This window comes from Pseudopipra pipra, chromosome W, assembly GCF_036250125.1.
Source record: "Pseudopipra pipra isolate bDixPip1 chromosome W, bDixPip1.hap1, whole genome shotgun sequence".
Classification (NCBI taxonomy): domain Eukaryota; kingdom Metazoa; phylum Chordata; class Aves; order Passeriformes; family Pipridae; genus Pseudopipra; species Pseudopipra pipra.
In genome coordinates, this window is record NC_087580.1 from 47,295,838 (window position 1) to 47,308,722 (window position 12,885).

Here is a 12,885-nt window from a genome sequence, read left to right on the forward strand (position 1 = left end):
CTAGTGCACGCACACTACCACGCTCTGAGGAAAACCCAGACTTTGAGATTTACGTTTTACATAACAATCAACCCTATACGATAGATGAATGGGATGATAGAACCCATTTCATAGCGCAAAAGGGAGACCAAATTCAAGTAGGGTGCCGAGAGGTCGAGGCTTTAATGGGAAAAACAGATAAACTAATATTGACAATTGAATCTTGGCAAGAAGCCTCTAGACAGAACTTAATTACTTATAGCCAAGTAGAAGATGAAGAACCCGTCATCTGGATTGAACAGAAGGGACCAGTCTCATGTCAATGGGATAGTATTGAAGGGGGTAGAGCACAGTGTGAAATTATATTCAAGTTAGATCAATCGATGTCGTTTTCATGTAGCAGAGAAGTCAAGATTCTTGAACCCATTGGTGAACAAGGCATTGTAACCGGTAGAGCCTTTAAGCGAGTCATTAGACTAGCAACAGACTCAATCGTGAGCCCGTCTCGTGAAACCACTCCACCTCTAGAATGTAGGAAAATACATAATTTAACCTTTATAGGGCCTCAAGTAATAAGACAATCGAACGAACTAAAGCTGCTGTTAGATCCTACATATTCTCTGAAGAAAGTACAGATAAACATTCAGACAGACATTACACATTTACAGAAAGATTGTCAACCGTTTATACAGCAAAACCTCAAAGGCTGGAATGCCTGGTTAGCAACTAGGTCATACCACAAATGAACACAAAGAGATATAAGTGGATGGGTTGGCACGGGGTTTGGCATATTAAACACTATAGATCAAGAAGTATTAGTAAATAAGTTAAGTACCGTTACTTCTAATTTGAGAAAGCTAAAGTACCTTTAAGCTCATCTATGCTAACCTTAGCAGAGACACAATCATGGGTAGTCAGATTGATGACCTTAGTAGCCAACCACACCGCTGAAGATTTTGTTAAAATTGCTGACTATACTGGAGATATTAGCAAAGAAATTGCACTTGCTATCCAGTGTGTTCAGACACAACAATGGGTACAATCAGTAGCAGCAAGAATATTAAGAGAGGGAATGTCAGGCATACTACCTCAAGAAATAAGGGAAACAATACTAAGAGATAGCTCCACTACACAATTTGAAAAGGACCACCAGGCTTGGTGGCAACTAGTTAACTTTACTTATGATCCACAACAGGAACACATTGAAACCTATGTCCTCACTATCAGTGCTGCAGAAGAGAGAGCTATATTTCCTATTTTAACATTAGGGGCTATACATCAGAATGTCATTGTCAAACCTGTAGACCATAACATCTGGGCAAACTATGACAGTACTAAGAACAAGTGGCAATCAATTAGTACAGAAGCATGTATCCCTAAAGGGCAATTAGGTTATATTTGCGAAAATGCCATTGTAGAGGCTGAAGACCTATGCTTAGATGCTGAAGACAGTGTATGTACCTTTGAAATGCTTCCACATAATAGAGCCCGATCACAAGTATTCTATATAGGGAATGGATGCGCTTGTATTAGAACCGCCTGCAATGATGTTACTATAGATAATTGTCATGAAGTGACTAATGATACTAACTTTTGCATATGTAACTTCACAAAAGTTATAGGTTGTGACTTTAACTACACCGCTCCCATAACTACACAGCAGTTAATCGAAGCTAAGTATACTTTATATCATGAGATACCCAAGCTACAGATAGGTATGGATACTAAGCTTCTCAAAGAAATGCTCGTACATCCTGAAGTGGAGAAGTTAGTTCAAAAGGTGAACCAAACGACTCAACGCATGTTGTGGCAGGTAGAGCATAATTCAAAAGGTATAAAGAATATCCTAACAAAAATTGCACAAGTAGGTCAACATCACTGGTGGGATATCTTCACAGGATACTCCCCAACAGCAGCACAAGTTTTTCACTACCTGATACATCCAATATTAATTATAACCATGGCTATGCTCCTGTTAACCCTCATGAATATATGCCTGTGGTATAAGTTAAAGTCCATGGTCAAAAGAACCCAAATAATCTGGGCGATGGTAAGAGCATATCAACGCACTCTAGGATTAGAACTTGACGAAGGAATTCGTAAGTTTTAGAAAAGGGGGGAAATGAAGCCAGGTAAAACCTGGAAAACAAATTTAGTAGAGCAATGTAAGGGTTAGAGAGAGTTAAACATAAAATGCAGGCTTTAAGCAAGGCATAGAGAACTTAGTATTAAGAAATAGTGGAGGCAATAAATTCACTAGAATACAGGACACTCTGACATGAGAGAACATAAGCATGAACAGAAAGAACTAAAAATGCTAGCACACACAGAAAAGGACATATGGAAGAAAAACAAAGGGAGATAAGAAAAGGGACAAGCCAAGAAATCAGGTACTCTTGCCATATACTGAAAATCCCTGCCAAATGCACAAGGAAACCACTCAAATTAGGGAAGGTTCAAAAGTTTATGAAGATGATGATGAAAGGACACTGAGTTCATGATGAAGAGAGACAGGAACGACCACCGAAGTTCTCCCCAAATTAAAGACCACGCCTCTAACTCCGCCTCAACTCCACCTGTTATGAATATTAAAAGTAGATGTTGCAATGTAATGAATATTCATAATATGTGATGTAATTGCTTGGCAAAAAGTGTATAAAAAGCTCAATTGTAAGTTTCTCGATTGGAGCAGTTTGTCCAGGGCGACCTGGCTGATCCCCAGCCGTGAAAATAAATACCTCCTGCTAATAGACTGAAAATTCTGTCTCTGAGCAGTTTCTCTGCGCCTTCTTTGGGGCACAAATTGGCATCATAAGTATTAAAAGCTAATTTGAAAACAAATAAAACTACTGCTACGGGGGGGTTTCTGTGAGAAGCTGCTAGAAGCTTCCTCTATGTCCGATAGAGTCAATGCCAGTTAGTTCCACAACAGACCCACTGCTGACCTAGGCTGAGCCAATCAGCGACGGTGGTAGCACCCCTGTGATAACATATTTAAGAAGGGGAAAGAAGTTACTCCATGGAAGTAATTGTGGTCAGAGAGGAGTGAGAATATATGAGAGAAACAACTCTACAGACACAAAGGTCAATGAAGAAGGAGGGGGAGGAGGTACTCCAGGCACTGGAGCAGGGATTCCCCTGCTGCACCCTGTAGTGAAGACTATGGTGGGGCAGGCTGTCCTCCTGCACCCCATGGAGGTCCACAATAGAACAGCAGATATCCACCTGCAGCCCATGTGCCTAATCCCTCCCGGTGCAGCCTGATCCCCACCAGGGGGTCCACTGATGGCTCCTGCCTGCCCAGACAGAGCTGGTCCAGGAACCGCTCCTCCTACAGCTCTATCCTCTCCCGGGCTGCTTTCGCTCTCATTAGGTGACCCCTTCTCTCCCCTCAATCCAGGGCGTGTTAACAAAAACATAAACAACTCCGCATACCTGATTTCATCCCATTTTTGCTCCACATTGAGGAGCGAAATTAACTTCAGTACCGTGTCTAACTCAGAGGAACCGAATTCTGGCCAAACCACTCTTCTCATCTGCCCAAATACCGGCCACACACTTATAGATAGCTTACACAGTTCCTCTTTCTTCAAAGTTGTTTCAACACCAGTTAAAGTTTTCCAATGCTTCAAAATCATTCTCAGGGGGGATTCCTTAGGGATCTCAACTTTTGAATCCACACAACCCATGCTTGCAAAACAAAAGCAAACCGGTCACACACTGGGTTTCGAACTTGTTACCTTTAGGTCACGAGGCTGTTAACGCAACCTCTCAGCTGTTTACCGAGCTACAGACTATAGAGCCCCACCGGCTCTCCCACAGTGTCAGAGCACCGGAGGGCGTCCCCTCCAAACCAAACCAAACGCTCTGACCTGGGGAATTGACGAACTACCCCGTTCGCCCCCTGAAAATTGACTCTCCAAACTGTTCCGAGGGCCCGAGTCAAACTTTTCAGGAATCCGTGCCCCCTATCCCGGGACACAAAACTTTCCCGCAGCTGCTAGCTAACCAAATAGGTACCGTTTCCTTATTCGCTCTTTTCTTATCTCACCTCTATGCTCCGTGCTTGTTTTTCGTGGGTTCCGTGGAGCTGGGCTTCTCAGACCAGGTGGGAATTATCTCAGATAAAAGCCGACTCTCTGAGGAATATTCCTGCTGATGAAAGTTTCCAGTCTGAAGAAGTCTCCGTCCAGTTCCAGATCCCCGTACGGGTTCCACCACTGTTGCCTGTGTATTTTGGTGCTGAAAAAAATCTCCGGAGCAGTTAATTAGGGGTGAGATAAGAAAGGGTTTATTTGCCAAGGCTAAGATGTTATACGACGCGCGCGCACCCATGCCTGAGAGGCTACATTTTATAATACCATCTATCCAATCCCAGATGTGTCCACCCTTTGGCCTTTCCTCTGGACCGCCCCGGGTCCACCCCTTGAGAATTGGGTCTGGGGACTTTTTGGGACCACCTACTTCATCATTCTCATCATCCTCAGAGCACAAAGGGTACATAGTTACCTAATTCTTGACTCCGTTTTGTTATTCAGACCCTGATATGCTGTTCTCTAAACAGTCTAGGCCTTCACCTTGACAAAAGACAAAACATTGCCTCTGAATTCAGGGGTAGGTTTGATATGGAAAGCATAGAATGGGGTAAGAGGGTTAGGGAATGTGTAAACAAGGGAAAGGAACAAGGGACAAAGGGGTTTCTGCTTTTAAAACCTACCTATAAAACTTACAAGTCTTACAAATATTAGAAAAATAAAAAAAACATTAGAGGCTTAAGGCATCATGAGAATCTAGGTACTTCTGATGATTTAAATAGAATTTTAGGCTTTTAAAAAAAAAAGTAAGAACTGTTGTTAATACTTGCTAACTTATATTCATGCTTTAGACAAAGTATGTCTAAAATGCAATCCTATTTTGTGTGTTCATAGAATGTCAAGGGATTGGAATGGACCATAAAGATCATTTAGTCCCAACCCCTCCTGCCATGTGCAGGGGCACCTCCCACTGGACCAGGTTGCTCAAGGCCTTATCCAACCTGGCCTTGAACACTGCCAGGGTAGGAGCATCCACAACTTCCCTGGGCAACCCATGCCAGTGTCTCACCACCCTCACAGTAAAAAATTTCTTCCTAATATCTTACCTAAATTTCCCCTCTTTCAATTTGTACCCATTACTTCTTGTCCTATCACTACAGTTCCTGATGAAAAGTTCCTCTCTGGCTTCCCTGTAGGCCCCCTTCAGATACTGGAAGGCTGCTATCAGGTTTCCATGCAACCTTCTCAAGGCTGAACAGTCCCAACTTTCTCAGTCTGTGTTTGTAGGGGAGGTGCTCCAATCCTCTTATCAACTTTGTGGCCCTCCTCTGGACTTGCTCCAACAGTTTCATATCCTTTTTATCGTGGGGACACAAGAACTGTACACAGTACTCCAGGTGGGGTCTCACAAGAAAAGAGTAGAGGGGCAGAATCACCTCCTTTGACCTGCTGGCCATGCTCCTTTGGATGCAGCCCAGGATTCAGTTGGCTTTCTGAGCTGCAAGTGCACACTGCACTCATGTTGAGTTTTTCATCAACCATCACCCTGAAGTCTTTCTCTGCAGGACAGCTCTCAATCACTTCTCTGCCCAACCTGTAAGTGTGCCTGGGATTGCCACAACCCACTTCACCAAAATTCAGATCCCAATGTCTGAAGGTCCCACCACCTATTGCTTTCAGTGTGGTTTTTAACAGTTGTTATAGGTTAGAAATCCGGGAGAATTTTTTCTTCTCCCTGTCCCCCACTGTAGGAAAGAAGGAGTTTGAATGGAAAGGGGGAAGGGAATCAATTAGCCTTACAAAAGAACTAACTGGCCAGACCGCATTCCTAATAGATGGAACCATCAAAGGCTGGGGGGAGAGGGGAGGAGTTTTGGGAGGGGGTGACTGGGCTCTTCTCAGAAGGGGAGAGGTCAGATGGCTGAGTTGTCTCTCTCGGACGGAGAGAAGGCCTGGAGGTTGGAGGTCTGTCTTTCTGGCTTCTCGTCCTGGTCAGCCCTGACTGCTGGCCTCAACTTGCCTGTGAGCTGTCTTTTGTCTCCAGCCCGGACCTGCTGCATTTTCATCAGACAGTCTCTGTGCTTGCTGGGAGAAAAGGAGGAGTTTTGAAACACGGTCATCTGAGAACAACAGTGAGTCACGTGGGGGTTGGACTGCTTTTCCTCCTGCCCTTCTTCCATTGGGAGAAGGGTCTCTGTTTTCTTTTCGACTTCTCCTGTGATCCGAGACCACCTCCCCCAGACCCCCTTCCCGCGTGGTGACTACCAGAGCCCCACAGCGCCCCCTGCAGGCCAACACAGAGAACTGCAGGCTCTACACCTCCAGTGATCCAACAGCGCCCCCTGCCAACCGTGATTAGAACTGCGCTAAAGGACAGAGAAGTATTCATTCAGACCTTTTTTTTGGTTTTTTTTTTCCTTTTGTTTGAAGGGGACTTTTTTTGGGTACAGGACTATTGCCTAGTTTTTTTGTGTTCTGTTACTGTTCTTGCCAACATACATCTATCTTTTAATAAAGGGTTGTTATTTCTTCTGTTTTTTTTCCACACTTCCTCGATTAAAGCCCCTTAATTTTGAATTCACAATTGCTGAGAGAGAGGAGTTTGGTTTGTCTCATAACTCATCCTCTTTAGCAAACTTTCCAGTCTCTTCAAACTGAGACAACAGTCCATTGTACTGTTCAATTTTCCCAGTTGCTGGTGCATGATAGGGAATATGATATATCTGCTCAATATCGTGCTCTCTGGTCATGATGTTTATGAGGCTTTTCTTGAAATGAGTCCCATTGTCCTACTCAATTCTTTCCATGTCGCCATATGACTTGCTTTTCAAGGCCCAAGATTGTATTCCGGGCAGTGGCATGAGGCACAGGGTGTGTCTCCAGTCATCTAGTGGTTGCTTCCACCACTGTCAGCATATAGCACTTACCTTGGTGTTTTTTCAGGAGTGTGATGTTGTAGCCTGAAGAGACCGCAGAGAAAAAGACTCCAGACCAATTTAGTGTAAAAGATAAGATAAAAAGAGGGGGTCCTTTAATCAGGCCTCAGGCCCAGGGAATACACACCATGCGCGTGCACACCCAGACAGTGGTTCTATGGTTTTATAATGAGGTCCATCCAATCCCAGAACTATCCACCTGTGGTGGTTTGAAAAAAAAAACCTTTCCCCTGAAGCTTGTAATAGTTTGCCCCAGAAATGATGTTTTTAAAACTCTTGCAGAAATTACATGCGCACAAAAACAGAAAAGAAGAGGTTAATTTTGACTGCGTGGCTAGAAGCAGTAGCAACCATGCTTTGAACGTGCAGCGCAGGGCCGAGAGGGGTCCCTGCACCACCCCCCCGGCTGCTAGTCGGGGGCCAGGAGCAGCCAGCCATGGAGCGCCCCCTTAAGCCAGTGACCAAGGAGGACCCCGAAAGATCGGGAAGGTCCCTGGGTTGCATTTTCTTCCCTATCACAGTGACGGGGAGGAAAACGATAGCAAAGTGTCCAATCGATCAAGCGGAGGGCTGTAACTGACAGACAGACACAGCGCTGGAACTGAGCCAGCGAGGGGTGGCCGGAACAAGCTGTGCTGTTCAGCCATGGACCCTGAGGTGGAGGCAACCACAGAGCAAACTTCTGCAGAGGAGTAGCCCGAGCTATCAGAGGCCCCTGCAAAGGGGCGGCAGCACCAGTAAATTGGTTGGAATCAATTCTAGGGTAAAAACTAAACTAAGAGCCCTCAAAACTCTTTGACCCCAGGGAGGAGGGGTGAAAATCCTGAAGAAATCCCCCGAAAGCTGGGGCTCGTGGGCCGGGACCTTCGCAGAGCAAAACCAGGGGATAAAGACTTTATAAATTGACCCCTAGCACTTGGTGCGGCAGACGTGGTAACACGAGTGTTCCCCGAAACCTACAGTAATACCCTCGAAACAGGGTGACCGAGGAGCCAAGAAAAGACTTTTTCTCCTTTCTTCCTGGACTCTTTCTGAAAGAAAGGAGGCACTTAATCTAATGTAATATATTGCTTTACCATAGAAGAGATAGTTAAGTTGTTACATATATATATAGGTGTATAATAAATTGCAAATATTTCCCCTTCCCTTATACCAAGTTGTGTGTGTGTCTGAAAACTTCTCTCTCACATTAGAACAAATTGTAACAAAAACCTTTTAAAATTAGCCTTCTTGAAATTCCCGTGTTTTTCAAACCACCACATCACACCCTGGTCCCGCCCAGTTCTGCCCCTGACACGCCCCTTCGGGAATTGGGTCTGGGGGTGTTTGGGACCCCTTCTTCCTCATCGTCATCTTCTTCATAGCAAGTGCAGTCCTTGGAGGTCCTCCAAAGTTCTGGGCTTGAAAGTTGCTTTGTCTGTGTGATATCTCCTGGTCCAGGCCTAGGGTGAGATGTTCTTAAACAGAGGTGTTTTTCTGCAATTCTACTTTGAAAAGAAGACTAAACGCTAACAGAATTTAGAGGGATTGATATGAAATGGGGTAATACGGTTGGGTATGTGTAAACTATTATGCTAAAAGGTAAGGGATATAATGCAGCTACACTAAAATCTACATTTACTACACAAGTACTTCCAAAAAGCTCTGAGGCATCAATGTAATCAATCTGCCAGGCCTCTCCATATTTCTATTTTGACCATCGCCCCCCCATACCACAGGGGCTTTACTCACTTGTCCTGCTTGATTGCAGCATATGTTTCACAATTATGGATAACCTGGTTAAATCCACCCCTCAGTCACAAACCCATCTGGGCATCATGGACCTACCAAGACAGAAAAACTTCTCCATTGTGTTTCCAGACAGGATCTACCTGAAACACTTTATTCTTGGCAGTCTGATCCCCCTGTTCATTGTTGTGATGCTCCTTGTCCTACTTCGAACAGATGGGACCAGTTCATCACTGGATGGGTGTAACCCAAAACTGTGTATTCTATAGCCTTCCATGCCAGTTCCCAGAAACTGTTATCAATGAACCATTTACACTATCTGCACATAGAGCCTGACTCCTCAGGCTATAAACTAGGTGTTAAGAGGCCTGCGAGATAGGAGGTTGCTCTTGTCCTCATACCCATTAAGGAACCCCCCGCCCTGAGGGAGGTACTGAGCATTCCTGCCTGAACTGGAGGATATATAGTCTTGGAGTCTTGGGACTTTTTTAACCACTCATGGGATCCAGAGGAAAACTGCAGACTACCACTCTCAACCAAACTGCAGACCACCGCTCTCAACCAGACTGCAGACCACCACTCTCAACTGGACTGCAACCATCACTTTTCAACCAGACTGCAACCACCACTCTTGACCAGACTGCAACAGCACTCTCGCCAACAGGTTTTCCCCTCTCCTTTTACTTTGGACTCAGGGGGCCCAAAGAACACCACTCTGTTCATGCCCCAGGGTTCTGGGTTATATATTTGGGTTTTGTGGGTTAAAACCAATTGTTTGTCTGCATAATCGTACTTCTTGTATTATTTTATTAAATTGTTATTCTGACTTATAATCTCTCTTTTGAGTTGAGTTCATTTCCCCTGCTGGTTTACCTTTAAACCAGCACTTTTTTTGGCATCCAACGTGGGGCAGAGAGAGAAGTCAGAATCACAATTACATTTTAAGCATTTGTCTATTTGGATACAGAAACTCCCTGATCACCATGTTGTTTGATGTATTCACATGGATGTTATATGTGAGCCTGTTCATATTTCCACAGATGGGGAACTATTTGCCTATTCTGATGCTCTCTTTAAGACCAGGGAGAGGGATCCAAATTGCTTTATTAGTATACTATGTTTATGTCATTATAACATCAGAAGCAATGAGTTTCATTGTAAATGTGTATTCAGTCCTGTTTGCCTGTCCTGGTTTGGGTTGCTACCTCTGGGGCCTCATTAAAAATCGCACCCAACCCTTTGGGGGAACAGGAGGGAATGGTTGTTTCCAGCCTTTCACCTCCTTCTTCCCCTTCAGACCTGCTACAATAGTCTTTGAAAATATTGAGTTCCCTTTTGATGTTAAGGACAGCATAATGTATTGTTAATGTTGCTTTGTCTGCTCTGTACTGTCTACACCATGTTTAGGGTCAGAACAGGGCCGTCTAGGGAGGTTGTTTGAATGCCTGCCCTGGGACTGGATAATGCTGAGTGGCACGGGAAGTGGGAGGACATCGGTCAGTATTTGGAGAAGTTTTCTCCTCCAATGATCTGGAAATTCACCCCTGAACAACTGCAGGATCCTGTTAGCATGATAAGACTGGTGAAGGAAAAATGCTCTGGCAGCTCCAGAGATGGTCAGCTCACAGCAACCTGCTGGGCCCTGGCCACTGCCTACCGGACACTACTTGACATGGTACAGCACTGTCAGGGGGAGGAGAGAAGGAGCAAATCCACAGGCACCACGTCCACCCAAACCACAGCCTGAGTCAGAGAGAGAAAGAAATAAATCAACCAGCACCGTGTCCACACAAACCATCGAGGAGTCAGAAGAACAACCAAAACCAATAGCAGTCACCTCTGTCCAGAAAAGGAAATCAAAGACTAAATCAGTTTGTATAGCAAATGATGATGAAGAGGCAGGACCTTCACATCCACTGGAGGAGACAGGGCCAGAAATAATCACTCGGTCCCTATCCCTGGGTGAGCTACGTGAGCTCCGGAGAGAGTTCACACGACAGGCGAATGAGTCCATTCTGACCTGGCTGCTCCGAATCTGGGATGCCGCAGCTAACGATACAATTCTAGATGGGAGTGAAGCAAGACAACTGGGATCCCTGTCTCGACATGTAGTCATTGATCAGGGGATTGGAAAGAGGCAGGAAACTCTCAGCCTCTGGCGGTGACTGTTGTCCAGTGTGAGGGAGAGATACCTTTGCAAGGAGGACCTCCACCTACAGCAAGGACAGTGGAACACGATGGAACAAGGTATCCGGTGCTTAAGAGAATTAGCTGTACTGGAGATAATCTTTTCAGAGGATGAAAGATTCCCTAAAAGTCCAGATGGTGTACAGTGCACATCCCAGATGTGGTTAAAGTTTGCACGACTCGGGCCAGAAATGTATTCCCGCTACTTAGCAACGCTGCAATGGAGGGAGGGAGAGGACAAGGTGGATGCATTGGTTAGTAAACTCAGGATTTATGAAGACACTGTCACCGCCCCATTACGAGCCCACGTCTCATCTGTGGAAACCAAACTGGCTGAACATGTCCAAAGCCTGGAAGAGAAGATTGAAGAGGGACACCAGAAGCTAAGAGAAGAAATTAAGGAAGGGATCTTCCATATCTCGCCAGGACAAACAAGAGTCTCTGCTATCAGGAGGTAGTGTCCCCCAGCTAAGGAGAGAGGGTACACTCCACGTGGCAATCTATGGTTTTACCTCCATGAGCATGGAGAAGATATGAGGAAGTGGGATGGGAAACCCACCTCTTCCTTAGCAGCCTGGGTACGTGAACTGAAAAGAGGAACAAGTACCACAAGGAACTCTTCAAGGATAAATGCTGATCCAGTCTCTCGTGGGCAAGACTCCAGACGGTACAGGAATGATGATATGTCTGATCCGCTTGAAGGGACCTCCAGGTCATACTTACAAGAAGAGCGCAGCGAGTACCATGACCAGGACTAGGGGTGCCCTGCCTCTAGCCAGGTAGAGGAGAGGGACAGTCGGGTCTATTGGACAGTGTGGATTCGGTGGCCTGGCACATCAGAGCCACAAAGATATAAGGCCTTAGTGGACACCGGCGCACAATGTACTTTGATGTCATCAAGATACGTAGGGGCAGAATCCATCTCCATTTCTGGCGTGACAGGGGGATCCCAACAGCTGACTGTACTGGAAGCTGAAGTGAGCCTGACTGGGAAGGAATGGCACAGACACTCCATCATGACTGGTCCAGAGGCCCCGTGTACCCTTGGCATAGATTACCTGAGGAGTGGGTATTTCAAAGACCCAAAAGGATTTCGTTGGGCTTTTGGCATAGCTACTGTGGAGACAGAGGAAATTAGACAGTTGAACACCTTGCCTGGTCTCTCAGAGGACCCCTCTGCTGTGGGACTGCTGAAGGTTGAAGAACAATTGGTACTGATAGCCACAGCAACAGTGCACCATTGGCAATACCGCACCGACCGAGACTCTGTGACTCCTATATATAAGATGATCCGTGAACTGGAGATGCAGGGGGTGGTCAGCAAGACTCGCTCACCCTTTAATAGCCCTATATGGCCAGTGCGTAAGTCCAGCAGAGAGTGGAGGCTGACGGTGGATTACCGTGGACTCAGTGAAGTCACACCACCCCTGAGTGCTGTTGTGCCGGACATGCTGGAGCTCCAGTACGAGCTGGAGTCCAAGGCAGCCAAGTGGTATGCCACCATTGACATTGCCAATGCCTTTTTCTCCATTCCTTTGGCAGCGGAGTGCAGGCCACAATTTACTTTCACTTGGAGAGGTGTGCAGTACACCTGGAATCGACTGCCTCAGGGGTGGAAACTGAAACAGGAGGCTAGGCCCAAAAGAGTTAACTAAGAAATTTGGGCCTACTAACAAGCTACCAACATCCAAGACGATCTGTGCTCGTTCTGTTCTACTTACTGGACCAAAGCTTAAGAGAATAGTACAGGAACATGTAATAGACCTAGAAGCAATAAATTAGAAATACAACAGGATCAGGTAGACATTTGAATAGGAGAAATAGGCCTGGAGCCAGGGCTTTTTCCAAGCTTCAGTGAGCGGGTCAAGAACAATGGAAGAGAAGAAGGGTCAGGCTGAGGAAGATGAGTTTAAGCCCCCAGACCCACCAAAACTGAGGGCCAAGAGAAGCACCGCCCCAAACCCCGCCTGAGCTCCACCTATACTCCGCCTATTATTAATATGCATAGATAGATGTAATCA